The sequence below is a fragment of the Psammomys obesus genome, unplaced genomic scaffold, assembly GCF_907164565.1.
Source record: "Psammomys obesus unplaced genomic scaffold, mPsaObe1.curated_primary_1811, whole genome shotgun sequence".
Lineage (NCBI taxonomy): Eukaryota > Metazoa > Chordata > Mammalia > Rodentia > Muridae > Psammomys > Psammomys obesus.
Window position 1 is genome coordinate 28,479,336 of NW_026596046.1, and position 23,669 is coordinate 28,503,004.

Genomic DNA, 23,669 nt, shown 5'->3' on the forward strand with positions numbered 1-23,669 from the left:
TTTTTTAAGTGGATTACTTGGTTTGTTGCTTTTCAGCTTGTTTAGTTCTTTATATATATTGGATATGAGTCCTCTGTCAGATAGAGGGTTGGTGATGATTCTTTCCCAATCTGTAGGCAGTCGCTTTGTTTTGATGACAGTGTCCTTTGCTTTACAGAAGCTTTTCAATTTCATGAGGTCCCATTTATTGATTGTTGCTCTTAGAGCCTGTGCTGTTGGTGTTCTGTTCAGGAAGTTTTCTCCTGTACCAATGAGAAAAATATGGAACGCTTCACGAATTTGCGTGTCATCCTTGCGCAGGGGCCATGCTAATCTTCTCTGTATCGTTCCAATTTTAGTATATGTGCTGCCGAAGCGAGCACTGGTTATCAGTCTTAATATCTGCTTTGATACATTGCTAGGTAGAGTCTTTCAGAGGCTCTCTGCGGTAGGCTCCTGTCCTGTTACTTGTTCGCTCCTACATCCAATGTCCATCCCATTTGTCTTTCTAAGTGAGGAGATTGATCATCGTACCCTGGGTCCTCTTTCTTGTTTATCTTCTTTAGGTGTATAGATTTCAGTATGTTTATCTTATCTTATAAGTCTATATAAGTGAGTATATACCATGTGTGTCTTTCTGCTTTTGGGATACCTCACTCAGGATGATCATTTCTAGGTCCCACCATTTGCCTGCAAATTTCATGATCTCCTCATTTTTAATTGCTGAATAGTATTCCATTGTGTAAATGTACCACAATTTCTGTAACCATTCCTCAGTTGAGGGGCATCTGGGTTGTTTCCAGGTTCTGGCTATTATAAATATAGCTGCTACAAACATGGTTGAGCAAATGTCCTTGTTGTGTATTTGAGTATCTTTTGGATATATGCCTAGGAGTGGTATAGCTGGATCTTGAAGAAACACTATTCCTAATGTCTGCAGAAGCACCAGATTGATTTCCAAAGTGGTTGTACAAATTTGCATTCCCACCAGAAATGGAGGAGGGTTCCCCTTTCTCCACAACCTTTCCAGCATGTGCTGTCACTTGAGTTTTTGATCTTAGCCATTTTGATGGATGTAAGGTGAAATCTCAGGGTTTTTTTGATTTGAATCTCTTTGATGGCTAAGGACATTGAATATCTCTTTAAGTGTTTCTCTACCATTCTGTATTCCTCTACAGAGAATTCTCTGTTTGGCTCTGTACCCCATTTTTTAATTGGATTACTTGATTTGCTGCTTTTTAACTTCTTTAGCTCTTTATATATTCTGGATATCAGCCCTCTGTCAGATATAGGTTTGGTGAAGATCCTTTCCCAGTCTGTAGGCTGTTGTTTTGTTTTGATGATTATGTCTTTTGCTTTACAGAAGCTTTTCAGTTTTATGAGGTCCCATTTATTGATTGTTGCTCTTAGAGCCTATGCTGTTGTTGTTCTGTTCAGGAAGTTGTCTCCTGTGCCAATGAGTTCCAATGTCTTACCCACTTTTTCTTCTAACTGATTTAGTGTATCTGGTTTTATGTTGAGATCTTTGATCCACTTGGACTTTATGAACTGGTCCTTTGTAAGAATGGTACTTTCTATTAACCACTGAGCCATCTCTCCATATGGCTTAAATTTTTAATTCAGATGTATGGTTTTATATATATATATGTATATGTATAAAAACATTACATATAAATTATTTATTATATATGAATACATATATAATTTACTATGCAGTGTTTGTAATTGGAGTCTCTGCCACACACCAGCCTCCTGTGGAGCTACACAGTGTTCCCTGACCTTGATGATGTTTGAGGGATTGGACAAATAGCTTAAGCTCATGTAGCTAACACATCACTTAACCCTCCAGTTCTCTGGTTAGAAGATTCCCTCACTTGCTTTGCAAGTATGGTGCTACCTCCAGGATTTGTTAGCTGAGGTCTATCAGGATCATATATACAATTTTTGAGAAAGTAGAAGACTTGGATGGGGCTAGTTTCAGAAAGTTAGAACATAATATCTGAGGAAGTGTCCATGGTGCCCCATTCTGCAGGAAGAAATAAGTTAATGACATTCTTTTCTTCTTTTTTTTTTAAAGAAAGAGTTACTTATATTTATACATATTAATTTTTTCTTATTTTAGTGTTATGACATGCATGGTGTGTATTGCAACATGCATGTAAGGATCAGAGGACACCTTTGTGGAGTTAGCTCTTTCCTTCCATCTTTACATAGGTTCTGGGAATTGAACTCAGGTCCTCATTCTTGAGGCAAGTGCCTTTACCTGTTGGGCTTTACCTCCAGCTCTAGTTTTTTATTTTTATGTGTGTGTGTGTCTGTGTGAATGTAAACCATGTGTGTATAGGTGCCGTGGAGACCAGAAATTTGGTTTAGATCCTGGAAGCAGAGTTAGAGCCCATTAAGGGCTGCCCAAAAGTGGTCCTGGCAACCAAACTCAGGTTCTCTGGGAAAGGAGAACACACAGCCATTTCTTCAGCCCCCATCAATAATGTTCTTTAAGACAATGATCTAATTTATGATCACAAACAATAGTATTCATTTCCAGTTCAAAGTAGATTTATAAAATTCAATAGTACTATTAAAATATTTTTCTCTAATGTCTGCAGAAGGAAGGACATGCCAAGTGACCCATGTGTGAGCATACAATACTTTGGCTTAGGTTCTTACAGGTTTTGAGGCCAAAACAAGTTTGAACTGTGGAATGAGAAAAGGAAAATCAATTTAGTCTTTCGGGATCAAAAGACTTATAGTCCTATCCACAGGGAAACTGACAAATTTTGCATTAGAATGTAACTTTATTTTCTGAATGGATTCACCGTGACAGAAAATGCAATGCTTTCTCTATGAGACCACTAATAACAGATGAGAATATGTAAACACTACCTGAGCATTAAGCAGTAGCTTTGTAAGCATGAAACAGGAGATGCGTAGAAATTGGAAAACAAGGATTCTTGATAAACCAAATTGCCCTAAGGATAAAGAAGAAAACGAACACAAGTAGTTAGGAGAAAGATGAAAGTGGCTTCAATGTGCTTTTTATGTTATGATGAAAAGCCTCATGTTGCTATTAAATTATAGTATTAATTTAGAACATTTGAATAACAAACTTGAAAAGAACTATAATAATGCTGGTATATTACCATCATAAGCTTTTGATGTGTGTTTTTAATCTTCTTCTGTATGTGTTCTTTTCTATAATGACATTTGTATGTACAATTTCATACAATGGGTTTTCTAATGAAAATAATAGCAGAAGCATTTCCTAGGTTATTATATGATTTCCATAAAAGTGATTTCTAATTAGTCCCTGTAGCTTCTGAGAAGATACATAGTAATTTATAATCCTTTCTATGCCACTGAACATTTAGATTGTAGTGTGAGGAACATTAAATTTTTATCATATATTTGACATTTCTTGACATATCTTTTCTTGATATTTTTTAGTTTTGAGATTAAAATATAATTTCCACATTTCTCCTTACCCTTTCCTCCCTCCAAATCCTCCCGCATACACCTTCCTGCTTGCCTGCAAATATATGGTGTCTTTTATTTTTTATTAATTATGTTACATGCATACATGTATGTGCATATACATATACTTCTAAGTATAACCTGCTCAGTCCATATAATATTACCTGTATGTCTGTTCTCAGGGCTGTCCAGCAGGTATTGGCTAACCCATTGGTATTTTTAAAAATCAGGTAATGTCATCAACAATGTTTATGCATCGTCTGAATTGAAACCATCATTGCATTCCTTATGCAGACTTGGCTGGTGATGTGTTCTAAACTCCATTTGCCATCACTTTCTTTGTCATTTTACGTTTGTATTCATAGATACGATTGAGTTAGGCAGGTGCAGCATGGGCCTGCTCTTAGGAAAGCTCCTGGCAGCTCTACCAGATGGGCTTGAGTTTAGGACTTCTGCTCCCTTCTCCAATGGGCATAAAGCAGATGAGCGATTAAATACTGAATTCTGAGGGCGAATCTGCATATATCTTAAAAATGGAAAGGTCATTTGAATGACTTATTGCCTAGGCCAAAGTTAGTGTAAATTTATATAGACACATATGAGCTTAAGACTGTGGCAACATTTTTCTTCCTTTAACATCTTTTAAAAATAGTGAGCTCCTTCAAAAGTTGGTAGGAGAGGCTTACTGCTGGCCTGTGTATGTGCACACAGGCAAATCATTGTTGTATGATGTCATTCATTCGGTGGGTCCCAAGCCCTGAGCTGATGACCACTTTCTGAAGAACAGAAAATAACTACCAGCCCTACCCACGTGGACAGAACTCAAAATTCTAGGTAACTTTTTTGTTATGTACAGGCTTAGATTAGGGAAAGAGACATAGTAGAGAGAGAATCACAAACTTAATTCTAAGTTCTGTTGTTTATTTGTTGATATCAGGAAATTTCTCAAGCTTCCTGGAAGCCACTTCTATCATCCATAATAAAAAGTTCAATATCCATCTATTACGGGGTTCTACATTGTCTCTCATGTGGTAAGTGATCAGTAAATGGCAGCCATTATCCTACCTTGCTCTGCTGACTCAGAGTTGCTGCCCCATGTGCATTGCTTCTGTGCTTGAGATGCTTCTCAAAAGAAAGATAAAACATTGTGTCGGTTGCCAAATCAGAAAGTCTAGACTAGGTTATGCTGCCTGAAGATGTATGAACGTGTCCATACTTGAAAATTATTCCACAACATCTTTGTGAATTCAGTTGAATTATTTGTAATAGTGTCATTGCTGGGGAGGAAGCTTCGAATCTGAGCTCATGTTTAGAACTCTGTTGATTTAAGTGCTGCCAAAACACGTCTTTGGATATAGCTTTGAGAAATCCCATTTGCAGAAGAAGAAGTGGCATGCGTTAGGCAATACCGTGAAACAAAATGGAAGCTGCTAGATTTCTCCAAATAGGTTTTTTTTAATTTATTTTTTATATATTACAATTTATTCACTTTGTATCCCATCTGTAGCCCCCTCCCTTGTCTCCTCCTAATCCAACCCTCCCTCTTTCTTCTCCTCCCATACCCCACCCACAGCCCATTGATAGGAGAGGTCTTCCTCTTTTATCTGACCCTAGCCTATCAGGTCTCATCAAGACAGGCTGAATTGTCTTCCTATCTTCCTCTGCAGCCAGTCCTGATCAGACTTAATAGGCTAGGCTCAGGATAGGTTTAAAAAATCTTGAAGTGGGATGTGGGTGACAGATTCATGTGCTTGGAAGATTTTCATTTAGGGTCCAAGCAGCTCTTTCTTTCTTTCTTTTTTTTTTCTTTCTTTTTTTTTAATTTTATTTTTCTTTTTAGTTACATTTTGTTAACTCTGTGTCCCAGCTGTATCCCGCTCCCTCATTCCCTCCCCAACCCCACACTCCCTCCCTGGTCTCCTCCCTGCCCCTTTCCAAGTCCACTGATAGGGGAGGACCTCCTCCCCTTTCATTTGACCCTGTTTTATCAGGTATCTTCAGGGCTGGCTGTAGAGTCCTCCTTTGTGACCTAACAGGACTGCTCCTCCCCGGGGGGGGGGGTAGAGTCAAGGAGCCTGACCTTGAGATCCTGTTAGAAATATTCCTTGTTCCCCTTACTTTGGAAAACTACTTGGTTATTGAGCTACCACGGGCCACATCCGAGCAGAAGTTCTAGGTTATATCCATAGATGGTCCTTGGTTGAGTGTCAGTCTCAGAAAAGACCCTGTGCCCAGATATATTTGGTCCTTGTAGAGCTCCTATCCTTTCCATGTCATACTAACTCCCCTTCTTTCATATGATTCCCTGCACTCTGCCGAGGGTTTGGTTATGAGTCTTAGTGTCTGCTTTGAAACATTGCTAGGTAGAGTCTTTCAGATGCCTTTTGTGGTAGATTCCTGTCATACCTTCAATGCACATCCCATTTGTCTTTCTAAATAAGGATTGATCATCATCGCCCATGTCCACTTTCTTGATTATCTTCTTTAGGTGTGTAGATTTCATTATGTTTATCATATCTTGTAGGTCTATATAAGCGAGTATATACCAAGTTTGTCTTTCTCCTTCTGGGATACTTCACTCAGAATGATCTTTTAGATCCCACCACTTGCCTGCAAATTTCATGATTTCCTCCTTTTTGATTGCTGAGTAGTATTCCATTGTGTAAAAATACCACAATTTCTGTATCCATTCCTCCGTTGATGGACATCTGGGTTGTTTCCAAGTTCTGGCTATTACAAATAAAGCTGCTACAAACATGGTTGAACAAATGTCCTTGTTGTGTACTTGAGCAAATTTTGGGTATATACCTAGGAGTGGTATAGCTGGGTCTTGAGGTAGCACTACTCCTAGTTGTCTGAGAAAGCGCCAGATTGACTTCCAGAGTGGTTGAACCAGTTTACATTCCCACCAGCAATGGAGGAGGGTTCCCTTTTCTCCACAACCTCTCCAGCATGTGCTATCACTTGAGTTTTTCATCTTGGCCATTCTGATGGGTGTAAGGTGAAATCTCAGGGTCGTTTTGATTTGCATTTCCCTAATGGCTAATGAGGTTGAGCATTTCTTTAAGTGTTTCTCTGCCATTCGATGTTCCTCTTTTGAGAATTCTCTGTTTAGCTCTGTTCCCCATTTTTTAAGTGGATTACTTGGTTTGTTGCTTTTCTGCTTCTTTAGTTCTTTATATATACTTGATATTAGCCCTCTGTCAGATAAAGGGTTGGTGAAGATTCTTTCCCAATCTGTAGGCTGTCTATTTGTTTTGATGACAGTGTCTTTTGCTTTACAGAAGCTTTTCAGTTTCATGAGGTCCCATTTATTGATTGTTGCTCTTAGAGCCTGTGCTGTTGGTGTTCTGTTCAGGAAGTTGTCTCCTGTGCCAATGAGTTCTAGGCTGTTTCCCACTTTTTTTTCCAACTGATTTAGAGTATCTGGTTTTATGTTGAGGTCCTTGATCCACTTTGACTTTAGTTTTGTGCAGGGTGATAAATATGGATCTATTTTCATTTTTCTGCATGTAGACATCCAGTTGGTCCAGCACCATTTGTTGAAGATGCTGTCTTTTTTCCATTGAATGGATTTGGCTTCTTTGTCAAATATTGAGTATTCATAGGTGTGTGGGTTTATTTCTGGGTCTTCTGTGCGGTTCCATTGATCCTCCTTTCTGTTTCTATGCCAATACCATGCAGTTTTTATTACTGTTGCCCTGTAGTACAGCTTGAGATCGGGAATGGAGATACCTCCAGATGATCTGTTGTTGTACAGGATCGTTTTGGAGATTCTGGGTGTTTTGTTTCTCCATATGAAGCTGAGAATCTTTTTTTCAAGGTCTGTAAAGAATTGAGTTGGTATTTTGATGGGAATTGCATTGAATCTGTAGATTGCTTTTGGCAGGATGGCCATTTTCACAATGTTAATCCTACCAATCCATGAGCACGGGAGATCTTTCCATCTTCTGAGATCTTCTTCAATTTCTTTCTTCAAAGACTTGAAGTTTTTCTCAAACAGGTCTTTCACTTGCTTGGTTAGAGTCACACCAAGGTATTTTATGTTATTAGTGGCTATTGTGAAGGGTGTTGTTTCCCTAATTTCTTTCTCAGCCTTTTTGTCTTTGGTATACAAGAGGGCTTCTGATTTTTTTGAGTTGATTTTGTATCCTGCCACTTTGCTGAAGGTGTTTATCAGCTGAAGAAGTTCTCTGGTTGAATCTTTGGGGTCGCTCATGTATACTATCATATCATCTGCAAATAGTGACACTTTGACCTCTTCCTTTCCGATTTGTATCCCCTTGATCTCCTTTAGTTGTCTTATTGCTCTGGCTAGGACTTCAAGTACAATGTTGAAGAGATATGGAGAGAGTGGGCAGCCTTGTCTTGTCCCTGATTTTAGTGGGATTGATTTAAGTTTCTCTCCATTGAGTTTGATGTTGGCTATAGGCTTGCTGTATATTGCCTTTACTATCTTTAGGTATGTGCCTTGTATCCCTGATCTCTCCAAGACTTTAAACATAAATGGGTGTTGGACTTTGTCAAATGCTTTTTCAGCATCTAAGGAGATGATCATGTGGTTTTTCTCCTTCATTTTGTTTATGTGGTGGATTACATTGATGGATTTTCGTATGTTGAACCACCCTTGCATTCCTGGGATGAAGCCTACTTGGTCATGGTGGATGATATCTTTGATGTGTTCTTGGATTCGGTTTGCAAGTATTTTATTGAGTATTTTTGCATCAATGTTCATAAGAGAGATAGGTCTGAAGTTCTCTTTTTTTTGTTGGATCTTTGTGTGGTTTAGGTATCAAAGTGACTATGGCTTCATAGAATGAGTTTGGTAGTGTTCCTTCTATTTCTATTTTGTGGAATAGTTTGAGGAGAATTGGTGTTAGTACTTCTTTGAAGGTCTTGTAGAATTATGCGCTGAAGCCATCTGGTCCAGGGCTTTTTTTGGAGGGGAGACTGTTAATGACTGCTTCAATTTCCTTGGGAGATATAGGCCTATTCAGTCTTTCTACCTGATCTTGACTTAATTTTGGTAGATGGAATCTGTCAAGAAAGTTATCCATTTCGTTTAGATTTTCAAATTTTGTGCCATATAGGCTTTTGTAGTATGACCTAATAATCGTTTGGATTTCCTCAGTGTCTGTAGTTATGTCCCCATTTTCCTTTCTGATTTTGCTGATTTGTATGGTTTCTCTCTGCTTTTTAGTTAGTTTGGCTAAGGGTTTGTCTATCTTGTTGATTTTCTCAAAGAACCAGCTTTTTGTTTCATTGATTCTTTGGATAATTTTATTTGTTTCTAATTGATTGATTTCTGCCCTTACTTTGATTATTTCCAGCCTTCTGCTCCTCTTGGGTGTATCTGCTTCTTTTTTTTCTAGGTTTTTCGGTTGGGCCATTAAGTTGTTTGTATGTGATGTTACGGATTTCTTCTTGTAGGCACTTAGTGCTATAAATTTTCCTCTGAGCACTGCTTTCAATGTGTCCCATAAATTTGGGTATGTTGTGCCTTCATTTTCATTGAATTCTAGAAAGTCTTTAATTTCTTTCTTTATTTCTTCCTTGACCCAGCTGTCATTGAGTAGTAAGTTGTTCAGTTTCCATGTGCGTGTCGGCTTTTTGTTGTTTCTGTTGTTGTTGATGTCCAGCTTTAGTCCATTGTGGTCAGATAGTATACAAGGGATTATTTCAATCCTTTTGTATCTGTTGAGGCTTGCTTTGTGACCAACTATATGGTCTATTTTGGAGAAGGTTCCATGTGGTGCTGAAAAGAAGGTGTACTCTTTTGAGTTTGGGTGAAAAGATCTGTAAACGTCTATTAGGTCCATTTGATTTAGGGATTCTGTGAGTGCTTTTATTTCCCTATTTGGTGTCTGTCTGGTTGATCTGTCCCTTGATGAGAGTGGGGTGTTGAAGTCTCCCACTATTAAGGTATTAGGATCATTGTATGATTTAAGCTTTAATATTGTTTCATTTACGAATGTAGGTGCTCTTGTATTTGGGGCATAGATATTCAAAATTGTGATGTCCTCTTGTTGGATTTTTCCTTTGATGAGAATATAGTGGCCCTCCTTATCTTTTTTGATTAACTTCAGATGAAAGTCTATTTTATTAGATATTAGGATGGCTACTCCAGCTTGTTTTCTGGAACCATTTGCTTGAAAAACATTTTTCCAGCCCTTTACTCTGAGGTAGTGTTTATCTTTGTTGCATAGGTGTGTTTCTTGGATGCAACAGAATGTTGGGTCTTGTTTCTGTAACCATTCTGTTAGCCTGTGTCTTTTTATTGGTGATTTGAGTCCATTAATATTGATAGATAATATTGACCAATGCATGTTAGTTCCTTTTGTAATGGAGTCGATGATCTTACCTTGTTTCATTGCTTGTTTTCTTTTCATTTTTGTTGGGATATTATCTGTATGCCCTGTTTTCTTGGGTGAATTCGTTTTCGTTGGATTGGAGTTTTCCTTCTAGTATCTTCTGTAGGGTTGGTTTGCTGTATAGATATTGCGTAAATTTGGTTTTGTCATGGAATATTTTGTTTTCTCCATCTATGTTGATTGAAAGCTTTGCAGGGTATAGTAGTCTGGGTTGACATTTGTGATCTCTTAGAGTCTCCATGATGCTTGCCCAGGCCCTTCTGGCTTTCATAGTTTCTGATGAGAAGTCTGGTGTGATTCTGATAGGTCTACCTTCATATGTTACTTGGCCTTTTCCCCTTGCTGCTTTTAATATCTTTTCTTTGTTCTGTAGATTTAGTGTTTTGACTATGATGTGACGTGATGTGTTTCTTTTCTGGTCTAGTCTATTTGGTGTTCTGTAGGCCTCTTGTATATTTATGGACATCTCTTTCTTTAAGTTGGGAAAATTTTCTTCTATGATTTTCTTGAAAATATTTTCTGGACCTTGGAGCCTGGAGTCTTCTTTTTCATCAATTCCTATTATTCTTAGATTTTGTCTTTTCATAGCATCCTTGATTTCTTGGATATTTTGTGATTGGAATTTTTCTGATTTTACTTTTTCTTTGAGAGAAGTATCAATTTCTGCAAGTGTGTCTTCAGCTCCAGAGATTCTCTCTTCCATCTCTTGTATTCTGTTGGTGATGCTTACTTTTGTGGTTCCTGATCTTTTCTCAAAGTTCTCCAGCTCAAGAGTTTTCTCATTTTGTGTTTTCTTTATTGATTCTAATTCTGTTTTCATGCCTTGCACCATTTCTTCCATGTGTTTGAATTTGGATTCCTATCTCTCTACGATGGACTCTATTTCTTTGTTCATTTCCTTTTTGTATGCCACTAATTTTTTCTCTACTTGTGCCTCTATTTGTTTGGCTATGTTTGCCTGTGTTTCTTTAAGGGTTTTGTCTATTTCTTCTTTCTTTATCTCCAATTGACTGGCCAACTCTTTGAAAGATTTGTTCATTTCCTCCTTACGAGCCTCAAATAATTGAGCAAGCATGGCTTTAAGGTCATTTTCCTGTGCTTCTGATGAATTGGAGTATCCATCGATTTTGGGGTTTGCTGGTGAAGTCATGATGTCCTGATTTATGTTGGAAGTGTTCTTTCGCCTACCCCTGGCCATTGGCTTATCTGAGACCTTCCCTGTTTGTTTTTGGATTCTGCCGATCAGACTGGTACTGTCTTTCTCTCGAGTCTGGAGAATTCTTCAGGAAGTTGAGAGAGGTCCCGTGTCCTTAGCGTGTGCTGAGGACTAGCTGTACCTGTGGGAGGAAAGTACGCAGGCGCAAACAGAGGCAAATGCAAGCGTGCGTGTGTGTGTATATGTGTGTGTGTGTGTGTGTAAGTGGGCGTGGGCGTGTGTCTCAAGGGACAGAGTGATGGCTAATGTTGAACCCTTGAGTGTGTGGGAGGGGCTCTGCAATGTATATGTCGCAGGCGCTAGTGATGATCGCAGCGCGATTTCTGGCATTAACTGCCTTAAATCCTCAATTAGACCCACAGAGCAGGAACTTAAATGTTCCAAGTGCCCCTCTGTTTCCCAAAGTGGGTATATGGGTGGGAGGGGGTTCGATGCCTGGCTTCTGTTTTAGCAGGACCCAGGATCAGTGGAGCTGCAGATTCTCAAGGGTTCACTCACTTACAGGCAGGTCACTTGGCAGAGAACGGGGTATCTAGGCTCTCTGCTCTCTGGTTTGGCCCTGCTTCTTTGATGTGCTCCGCCAGTTCCGTGCTGTTGTCACTGCCAGGTTATGAGGTCTTGCTGCAGCTGGAGATTTCAGGGTGGTCACGTCAGTGGGAATCGGGGTAACCAGCCTTTCTGTTCTCTGGTTTGGCCCTGGTTAGTCTTAAACTGGAGGGCTGATGTGCCCCACCAGCTCAGTGCTGCTCCACTGCCAGGTTAGAAAGTCCCGCTGTAACTGGAGACTGGGTTGCTAGAACAGATGCTTTCTGGGAAGTCCTGGGGTCTCTTTACTGTGCTCTCCAAGCTTCGGAGGCCCAGCGCCTGGTGTGTCTAGCTTGTATGGCGTTTCTGTCTGGTTTTGGTGAGTATATAGCGTATTCTCTGTCACTGTGGGATTGGGCGGGCCGTACCGTCAGTGATCGCGATCCTGCGGAGCTAGTATGGCGTCTAGCAGACTCGGGCCCTGGGAGGATGGTGCAGCCGCCGCGCGTGAATCTGGGGCTCCGAGACACAGTACTGCTGGCCTTTGCCGATAAAGGACTTGGGGCTCAGCCTCAGTGGCTGCAGGCCCCAGGCAGTTAGGTCTGCGCTGAGAAAGGCGAGTCCGCTGTGCCGAGGAGGAGGGAGGTCTGGGGGAGGGGAGTGCCGAGAGATCATAGGATCGTTTCTCACCTTCCCCAAACAAGTCCCTGGGTGACCCGAGACCAAGGTTTTCACCTTCTGGGATGTTCCCTGTTGTTTAGAAAGTCTCTCCGTTGTTTCCCTGGCTTCAGAAGTTCTTCCACTTATCAACTCAGAACTTTATCTCTTCCACAGCTCGGAAACTGTGTGTGCTAGTCGCCATCTTGGCTCTGCCCCCCCTGGTATATGTCATAATTAAGTTTATCTGTCAACTCAACACAGCCTAGAGTCATCTGAGAATGGACTTTCAAGTGAAGGATTGTCCAGATCATCCTGACATATGTACATGTATATGGCAGGGGAGGTTGTTGAGACTAATAGTTGATCTGGAAGGGCTCAGACCACTATGGGAGGCACCATTCTCCAAGCAGGTGGTCCTGAGCTATATAAAAAGCCTACCTGGTATAATGGGTCTGTTAGAGAACTAGAAAAGAGCATTCTGCTTGGGCTTAATTTTTTGCTTGAATTCCAACCTCAGTAATGGACTATGAGAATGAGTGAAAACCAAATAAATTCTGTCCTTCTTTCAGTTGATTTTGCTCAGTGTGGTTTCTCACAAAACAAATAATAAGCAAACAAACAAAACAGGAAGGAAAGTGGAAGAGTGTGGAAGCAGAATAGCCACATGTTTTATAAATTTTGATTATTAGATACAAATTATTCTACAAAATTTTAGTTAAATTTTTGATGTGTGATTCAGAAGAAATGTGGTATCTATGCTTTCTTTCTTTTTAAATTTAATTTATTTATATATTTATTTGTTACAATTTATTCACTTTGTATCCCCATTGTAGCCCCTCCCTTGTCTCCTCTCAGTCCACCCACCCTCCCTCTTCTCCACTTAGTCCCCTGGTAGGGGAGGACCTCCTCCCCTTCTATCTGACCCCAGCTTTTCAGGTCTCATCAAGGTTGGCCCCATCATTTTCCTCTGTGGCCTGGTAAGGCTGCTCTCCCCGGAGGGAGGTGCTTTCATGCTGCTTTCTTAAATTTTTTCATAATTATCAAGGACCAACAAATGTAGTCAAAATTATGAAGGTTCATTTAAATCACGACATGATTATTCATTTATTGCTATAACAAATCCTTCATTACTTCTCTTGAGAACAGTGTTCCTACTTCATTTATTTTCTGCCTTATAAATGCTCATAATTTTATTAACTCTGAATCTTTATTCAGAATTATTTGTTTAGAGTGTTCCAGGCCAAGAAAAATAGCATCTTCTGGACATGACAGGATTGATTCATTCATGAATCATAGCAGCTATGACTTTCTGCATGAGACCTGTACAAGACTGGCTAGTCAACATTGCAGCATAGGGAAGGGCTAGCTACGAGTCCCCTAACTGAGGGACTGTGGCAGCTGATGGAATCAACGGGAGGGAGAGTCAGTTTTCTTTAATGATGTGATCTCTGGTAGGTTGGCCATGCTCTATTGATGGCCCTAAACCCATGGGCAGAAAAACTGGAAACTGGGCTAGAAGGGGCAGGAGTCATACATTTGGAAGGAGGTGAAAAAGTAGGGGATAGATATGAGAGGTGTTAGGGGAGAAATATAGTGTGGATATAAAAATATATTGTAAGTATATAGACATTTCTCAAAGAATTAATAAGAATATTGTAAGTAGTTTTTCCCCCTGCCCTAAGCTTCCAGAATACTGACTCATGAGACTCAGTTATTATTTACAAATACCTCGGCTATGTAGCTAGGCTCTTCTCTGACTAGTTTATAACTTAAAATAACCCATTTATACTGAATTACATTCTGACACATGACTGGTTTACTGAGCTCAGGCCCCGTGCATCCTGTCCTCACATCTTCCAGTGACTCCCATGTGCCTGGCTCAATCCCAGAATCCCTTCTGCCTGCTGGATGTCCCATCTATTTTCTGCCTCAGCTATAGGGCATAGGTTTTAATGGACAGATATTGCATCCATACAATACATAAGAGATTCCTTCTACATAAAAAAAGAATTTTCTAGTCTAGTCCCCATTTTTCAATAGTTCATTCAAATGGTGTGTTTTACAGGTATCCTTCCTTGATCCAAACACTAAAAATTAGCCTTTCATTTAGTTATTGAAGAAATAAACATTTAAAACAATAAGGCATTTTAGTTGACTCATAACCAGGTAGTGTACAACAGGAACTGAGCTGGAGATGAAAACTGATCATTTTCAATTAGCTCCATTCTACTGGGAGACAGAAAAGAGGGAAGAATATCTTATTAACTGTTAAAGAAGTATCTTAAAATACTGTGGTGGTTTGGAGCACAAAATAATAATAAAAAAATCTAGCCAGTCTATTGACCAGAACACATATCTGAATCTTCTCCAACTCCAGACCCTGGAACTATTTTAGATTATTCATATTATAGTGGCTAGGCTCAGATGCCATACATCCTAAAAAACCAAGAGAAAAGCTTATGTCACTTTTCTAAATTAGAAGGTGCATAACATCACTTCTGCCATTGTATATTGTAAGGCCTTTGCAAAGGTCCACTCAGGTTTGGGAAGTAGCGACAGATTTTACACAAATGGTGAGAATATTAGAGCCAGCATTTTAATCAGTGGGAGCTAAAACTGTGATCATCTTAGAGAATACAATGGACTATTTGCCCCATGGTAATTTCTCTATGCTTAGTCATTGTACTCCAGAAGGAAAGCCTTAAAGCGCAAAACATTCAGGATTTTGTTTTCAACATTCAAAAGAATTGGGGTCCCTGGAGAGTTGATTCTGAAGCTCTGCCTGGAAGAAGGGATTTCTGAAGGATAAGCTTGGTTGGCGGTAGCTGGGAAGTGAAGGAGCCTAGAAGCCATAGACTGAGAGAAGGAAGGGCTAACCAAGACCTGCCTGGGGTTACCTAATAAGGGATGATAAACTAAAGCTTGTTTATCCTAATTTAGGAGTAAATAATTAATTACATGATAAAATAATGAAATTTGCTAAAGTTTTGTTTGTTAAGCTTAAGTAATCAGTCTGAATAAATAAATAGTTAAGCTTTAAACTTTATTGATTATGCTTTATTTACACATAAATATGAATAGACTTAAGTCTGATGGCTTGTGACAGAAATTTAATAGTTTTTAGGGAGGGCATGATAGCACAAAGCATGACGGGAACATCCAAGCTGTTTTAATTTCCCCCTGAGACTTAGACTAAAGGATAAGATAATAGTTTGGTTCTTTGGACTTCTAGTCAATCTTTTGTTATTTCCATCATTTAGAGATTCAATTTGCAACACTACTAAGAGTCTAAAATGTGTTTATGGAAACCTGAGTTTTAATTCCCTCTTCAATACTTAATAGCAGAGTGAATTAAGAAAAAATATTGGCTTTGAAATCTCAGTTATCGCTAACATGGGACTCATAAAAATATTATTCTAAGAACTTATTGAGGATTAAATGTCATGACGCTGTGAAGTGCATGCTTGGTACAGTTTCCAGAGCCTAGGAAGTACTCAGTGGATAAATGAGAGGCATTGCATTACAATTACGTTCATGAATTTTCTTGAGCATTTGTCCTGCAAATGCTAGTATAGTTTCCTTCTTGCGAGATTCTGCACAGGAAATTCTAGATAGATACTATCATCCTCCAGGTGGACCTCTTATCCTGCAAAATCATTCCCATGCAGACTTAGAAGGGGGAAAAAAAACAGCGAGCAGAAGCTTCTGTGACAAGAATTGCTTTGGTCAAAGAGTGGTTAGAAGAATCCCAGTCCAAATTACTGAGATGTGTACAAGAGCCCTCTAGTGTGCTTGAGTGCTCCTCCATGCCTCACTTAATTTGAAGTGCCAGACGGCTATGTTGCTTGCATTGTGATGAGAATGGTAATGAGGGTGTAGTTAATAGTCTCCTTTTTTTTTTTTTTTTTTTTTTTTTTTTAGTTTCTGCTGTCCATTATGACTACGAGAGGCTCTAAGCTTCTGGACTTTTCTGTGGGCTCAGCACTTAATACTTAAAACCAATTACAACTTAAAAAGCGTACAAGGTATAGAGTTGAAGGTAAAGGTGGGGTAGGGAAGAGATAAACATCTTCTTCCTTTGACCATCCGTGTGATCCTAGTCAAATGCTGTCAGATCCTTGTCTGCTGTGAGTCCATTTTCTCATCTAAAAAATGAGATTACCAAACTTGTGTTGTAGAGCTGTGAGAACTAAGTACAGGGCTAAGCAAAGAGCTTGTGGGGTCAGTTAATGCTATTTCTCCTTGTTTCTCAGCCTTTTATTGGACAGTTTTTTCATCACTTCTGCATAAAATAGAAATTCGACCCAGAACCCATATGGAGTTGGCAGTTGTCAAGTCTGAACTACTTCTCTTGGTTGTTTAGACTCCTTTCTTATTTTCTGCTGGATGCTGAGAAAGGTTTAAAAAATCTGATTCTTCCTTCTTAGCCAGGGTGCTGATTTGCAAAAGTTTGGAAGAAGATCATAAATATTCAGTTCACGGACAGTAGCATGTTGAGTGACTACTGTCAGTTTTATAGGAGTTTGGAGTAGATAATGAAGCTAGTGGTAGTAGGAAAAAAGTCTAGATTTCAGGTTTGGAGTAGGGTTGGGTTTGGTGGGCAGCCTGAAGCTTTTCCTCAGGCTGCACTTTACAATGGTATTTCTTCCTGAACGCCCACCTTGACAGCCAGCCCAAGAATTGGCTTTTTCTTAAATTACTCAAAGCCTCTCATTGAGCTATAACTTCATATATGAATCCACCTCTCTTTCCCTCTCTCCTCCCTGTCCCTGGCTTGTGAATGGCATGTATACCCATCAATCTTTTGATGCTGAGCCAAGTTTTATGTTTGATTATGGATCCACAAGGCCAAGTTCTTTTGTTCCCAAAGGAAGATCTTCCAATGTGGTGAAACTATGAAAGCCACAGAACAGGAAACTAATTCTCCAGGTAACATGTTAAGTCGTAAAGTACCATGTTAATGGTAGAACTGGGATAAGGACAAGACAGTCTTTGTGCATGTGTTATATTGTGTTTGTGTGTGTGTGTATGTAAACATGTATGAGCCCTCAGTGACCGACCAGAGATTGACTGCATACACACACACGCGCACACACACACATACATATGCACACACTCGCGAGTGCCCTCTCTCTCTCACACACAGATTGATTGATTGACTGATTGCTAGTTACCCTATGAAAGCATCTCTCACTGACCTGCAGCTATCTTCTTAGCCTAGAACCTTTTTTGGTGATGCATAGATGGAATTTTCTTCTGTGATGCTGTGGTTTTAATTCAGATGAATTGAAGTTCTACTGTTTTCCTGGCAAGCACTATCATATTGCTGAGTTACTTCTGAAGACCTATAGCATCTGGTATGAATTATTCTTTAGTAGCTAGTTGTCTGTGAATGAGTACATAGATGCTTGATGTGGTTTCCAGACAGCCAACCTTACTGTTCATAGAAACTCAATCTGTACTTTTTCTGACATGTGTGCGCACACTGATAAATCTCTTAGGTGTCACCATACTGCATCCTGGCAACTCAGGCAATATTCATTTATCACCCATCCCTTTCTTCAAAATGTTATCAACCACTGCTTGTTGAGATATTTGAGCTGGGTGAATCCCCATCTTGGTTGATTCCATGAACGTCCATTGGTTTTAGACCAATAGAAACCAAGGGTCATCTTCTAACTGGAGGGATAGCTCCTTATATAAAGCATTTTTGCTATATTCTTCTATATAAAAATACTATGTTCTTTCTTTTTTTCCTGAAGGCTCATGGAGGTACCTACTAAGCCTCTTCATTAAACTGCTGAAAAAAAGTGACTACTTTTATGGAACGGATTGTATATTACAAAATTGCTACAGTGGGCTGCTCAGCAGAGTTGGCCCAGCCAGCATAAGGCATGAAATTGCTGGGCTGATTCCTTTGCTGGAATGACATCTGGGTAACTGCCCTCAACAGCCTTTCAGCGGGGGAGATCATTACTGCTCTTATATCACCCTTGAGTCCTCTGACCTCGTGATCATTCATAAGCAATGATACTGTGCTTTTCATCACTTAGTAAGTCATGTAAATTGCCCTAAACTGCCATAAAGTGAGATGCAATGCTCTCGGACATTTGCAAAAAAGCCTCTTAGTTTATTCAAGATTTTCTTCTTTCTCTCTTCCTCTGAAAGACTAAAACAAATTTATCCAGCTTATAAGCAAAGAGAATTGACTTTGGGAAGTTGTCAGTCATGAATGCCTCAAGGAAAAAGTTAAGGTTACATTGCCAAGAAATGAAACAGTGGAACATCACAATTAGAGGTGTGAAGTCCAGGCATGAAATGCAATTGTTTCACTGATTTTTGCAGTACTCGCCACCTGGCTATTTCAAAACTGTCCATCAGCATCCATGACATTAAAGAAAAATGAGCAGTTTCTTTTCTTTTTCTTTCTTCTTTTTTAGTATGTATTATTATGTGATTTATTAGTACTTAGTGAATAGAGAACCTACCACATACAGCTTCAAAAATCAGAGCCAAAGAAGCTAACACACACTGTGTTCAGAGCATGATTATCTCTCCTGCCGGAAGCTGTTTTAGATTTCTCCAGTTGTTCTGTGACTATGGTGAGTGTTCTAACCAGAACCTCAGAAGGCATTTGGTATTCACCTTGTTGTATTTGGAAATATGTGCAAAGCCTTCTCTGACACAAAAGCTCCCCATTTTAAAGAACATTTTGGTACAGTTTGGTATGACATTTGTGCTTCTGTCTACTCTGAAATTTCTGAAATGAGTAATCCTGTATAATAAGTGCCATTCTGGTCCAGTAATCCATTCTCTGCTTTGTTTAACAAGCCTTTGCTAGAATGAAAATGCCTGGAGAAAGAGATGGTTTGGAGAAGAATCTGTTGTGTTGACAGTCTGCCAAGGCCAAGCCTGCAGCCTGCTGTGGATGGAAGCAACCCTAAGGAGTTCTTAAGCTCATGTAGGATTTTGTGTTTAAGATCCTTACTAAAATTGATTGGACACAGGGGTAGCTGTCTTATTTTGGAGAAGCCTTAGAACCTCCAAAATCAACTGAAATGGTTAATCACCACAATGTGTAGCATTTTTTTTTGTTTTTCTTTCCTTATTTATTCATTGACGAATATATCAGTATGTTTGGTCTAGGTTACAAGGATGCAATACACTTGAACAGTCATGAACAGAGATTTCTGGTCCAGATATTAAAAGCAGAAGAGTAAAATTTGGATTTTTTTCTGTCTAGTTTTGGCAGAAAAATACTGCATAGCTTGTAATCTTATTTTTGTTCTGCTAAATTTGCAATGTTCAAAAGCAGTGGTGCAAAATTACACATTAAAAGTTTTTAAACATGTTTTGAAAAAGGAGCTGACCTCTGAAAGGAGAAAACAAATCAAGCCTATCATGCATATGCTTGAGGTCTTAGTTATAAAATAAACCTTTATTCTTCTAATTCATATGGTTTTCTATAACATGAGTCATAATTTATGAAGAGTAGCACTATTTGATTGACCTGCACTTTAATCACCTCCCCCTGAGGGGGGAGAAGCCTTATCAGGCCACAGAAGATGACAATACAGCCACTCCTGAGGTGATCTGATAGACTAAGATCAGAAGGAAGGAGAGGAGGACCTCCCCTATCAGTGGACTTGGGGAGGGACATGTGTGAAGAAGGGGGAGGGAGGGTGGGACTGGGAGGGAGGAGGGAGGGGCTTATGAGGGGATACAAAGTGAATAAAGTGTAATTAATAAAAAAAAAGCATAATGAAGAATTGTGCCAGAATTTTTGATAATGTGTAGCATTTTAATGAAGGAAAGGATAAGTGGGTTGGGACAAATGACTTTTCTTGTTTTAGGACTGACTTCTGTTTATTGATGAGCAATAGCAACCCAGGCACTTAGAGTGTTTTATTTCTAATTCCACAGGTATCTTAAAGATAATAGTTTCAAAATTCATCTTCCCTGTTGTAAGCACTGAGGATTACGGAAGACCAATAAATTGCCCTCATGTACTGTACTTGTATTCAGAAGCAGAATGTCCAACCTTGCTAAGAATGTCTAGATCCAAAGTGGGTGCTTTGCCTGACACATTTCTCTCTCTCTCTCTCTCTCTCTCTCTCTCTCTCTCTCTCTCTCTCCCTCTCTCTTCTCCAGGTCTCTCTCTCTCTGAAGTGACAAAAATCTCTGCAAAATTTATTCTACAAAAGAGAGCAAGACATAAGACAGAAAGATGAGAACACTCCAAGAGTCGCTGAGACCAGAGCTGAGTTGGGAGCATACAAGCAGGCAGGGCATGCCAGTCTTGATAGATGACTGCCATTCCATCTTGTGTGACATGGCTTTGCTGAACAGGCTGAGTTTATTAAGTTGCACAGCTCAGTCAGGTGTTTTATTACCAGTATCAGTGTAATTTATATGTAAAAACACAATCAGTTTCCTTTGCCTTACAAGAAATCTGACAGGAAAAAAAAGTGACAGATGGCAGGTAGAATGTTTCCCAATTGTAGTGTGGATCATGGAAAATTGGACAGGTGGTCTATATTGGTATTTCTGGCAGAAATCATAGGAGGCGGGAGCTATACTCCAATGCCCCATTCATCCTGTTCTTCAGAATTCGCTGTCTTTGGTGGAGGGAGGCTGTTAAAGATTGACTGATGTTGAAATATGCCAGCTTGTAATCAGGGATTGACAGGACTCCCATGTACCACTCATGGGCACTGAATTACTTGAAGCTACTGTGTTCTAATCAGAGGTCATGATCCCCTCCCACTCCTGAGCAGAGTTTTAAGATTTGGCAATGTAGTACTACAGTTATATTGAAGAAAAGATTATTTTTATTCCACACGATGGTAATTCTTATGTGAGAAAAAAGATGCTCTATGTTCTAGGTGCCTGCTAGAAGGACTCTTTGGACTGGCAGATAAGAAACTGCATGAGAGAACACTTTATAGTCAAGGTTTTCCAGCTGGAATGACTTGTGAATAAAGTCAGTGGCCCAGATTCGGTGAAAGATTTGCTCTCTCAAGCATTTAGCATCTCTCAGCCTCAGGCATAGATAGAGGCTTATCATAGAGAAGTGATCAGGATCCTGACTTGGACGTCTTAAAAAGTAGAGTAATGGAAAGCAAAGCATGCCAATGTAGGAAAGTTTGATGACGGTGATGATGGGCTGTTAAGGAGAGCTCCCTTAGTCCATGTCCCTCTTGGACTCTAATCACTGATGCCCTTGTTCCCACCTTAACCCTACTGTATGTTAGAAAACCCATGTTACATACCTCCATAGGGAAGCCTCTTATTGCTGTCTTCTATTCTAGCCAATTGGTTCATTGGCCTATGTGAACACTAACATTTCTTCCAATGGACTAAGTTAAAAATGAGGCCATTGTGTTAAGGTTTTTGATATTGAAAAGATAGACTAAGATGTCTCTTTCCTTATCATTTTAAACAAGGGTTCAGGAGTAAAAACCTGGGCAGATTGTTATTGACATTATCCTGAAAGCCTTTTGTTTTAGGTTTGGATTATAGTCTTAGCTAATTTCTATACAGTAACAATGAATGTGTTACAATGAAGTTATAGTTCCTTAGGTTCTGCATGTCTTGCAGTATATTTTGCAAGACTCTTAAATGCAGGGGCAGGATACAGTCTGTTAATGTGGCAGAAGCTCTGACATTAGCTACCCACTAGGCTTCAACAGCCAGGAATGCAACAAATCTGTTTGTCTTTAGAATGATTACGGAGCCACTAGGAGAGCTGAGCAGCAGAAACAGAAGAGACTGACTTCAGAACTAGAGAATGTGGCCCCCATGACAACCTTCCCTACTTCAAAGGTTTCATGAGTAAGTCTACACAGCCACACATTGGGGAGGAGAGTGGGCGAGTCTGAGTTTCTTAAATGATATGAAAGGATGCACGCTATTTCTTAAACACCATGGACTGAGCTCATTTGCTAAGACCAGAAAATATAGTTTGCAACCTATTTCCTAAAAAAAAAAAAAAACGGAAAGAAAGCAATCTTTTTAGCTGTTTAGTCTGGAAAATGAACTAATTCTCAACAGACTTTGCTGTCAGTGCTAGCTAACGGAACACAGATTTAATATAAAGGAGATGCACAGCATGAGGAAAAGTATTAGACTTATCCCAACCAACCCATTTCTTTTTCTTCAGTTTTAAAAATGGAAATACCATATGGTTCCATGAGATAAAGCATTTTTAGCACTGATATGTATATATATATATATATATATATATATATATATATATATAGTCTTTTTTTTGATCAATTGATTTTTGAAATTTGTTTGTACTTTTATTACCATTAACTGATTCTGTATGACTATGAAGCCAGAGTGCTGGTGCCAGCAGACAGAGGATTTAACCAAAGGGAACTTAAAGCAAATTCAACTAATAGCTTACTAGGATTTTTTCCTGAATATTAAAATATAAATATTCCTTTAAGGAGAGTGCCAGGTACATTATCTGCTGAGAATTCATGTAAAATAAAAATATGAGGCTGTGGTAGGGCAGAGAAGTGAATCTCTTCTTCCTTCACACCCCAGATGTAATCCATGCTGAAGCACAATGCTGGCCAATTTGCAACCTCCATGCAGAGACAAATCTTTCCCTGAGAACAATGATGAGAGACAGGGTCTTCTCCAAATTGTACACCAGATCCCCCAGGCCCACTGTGATTCTGCAGTAGCCTTTTGTGTAGAAGGCCAAAGGAAAATCAAAATAATTTAATTCTGAGAGTTACCTGGTAGTGGACATGGGTAGAGATAGGCAGCAGGTTAAAATAGGGAAAGAGAGATTAGAAGAGGACTGGGGAGGGAGTTCAAGAATCTTTGGGAGCCAGGAGTGATGGCACACACCTGTAATCCCAGCACTAGGGAAGACAGAGGCAGGTGGATATCTGCGAGTTGAAGGCCAGCCTGGTCTACAAAGTGAGTCCAGGACAGCCAAGGCTACAAAGAGAAACCCTGTCTCAAAAAACCCCCACCATCCACCAAGAATCTGTGGGTAAAATGGTGGGGAGTGGCCAAGCTCCTCTTTTACCAACATGCTCCTTTGTTTCATCTTTTGTCACTTAGGTCAATTAAAGAATTTCAAGATGGTAGCTGTAGGGCACTAAACTTCAAGGACTTGGGCCCCACTCACTGTGAAGCCTGGGCTTCTCCACAAAATTAGGCCCCATTTAAAGATCTGCCTTTCAGTGTGATGAAGAACCAGGTTATGCAAAGAAAGAGGCAGCAAATTAAAGCAGTTGTGGGTCCTGGGAAAGCACTCACCATTAGAGAATTGGCTCGACACACTGGACAGAGCACCTGAGCCTTACTTGTATAGTGAATCCTTATCTACCAAATGGAGAATCTGATAACATAAATATCTCTGTGGATAAGAGTTCAAGGACATGTAGTAAACAGTAGCAGAGGAGACTCACTTAGAAAACGTT

At 39.6% G+C, this 23,669-nt stretch overlaps 1 non-coding gene across 1 annotated transcript; it reads right to left on the bottom strand.

The window, feature by feature from the left end:
* Positions 1-255: 255 nt before the first annotated feature.
* LOC129688787 (U6 spliceosomal RNA) lies at positions 256-362 on the bottom strand. Its single transcript, XR_008722003.1, has one exon. It is a non-coding gene; the product is annotated as a U6 spliceosomal RNA (small nuclear RNA).
* Positions 363-23,669: the final 23,307 nt, after the last annotated feature.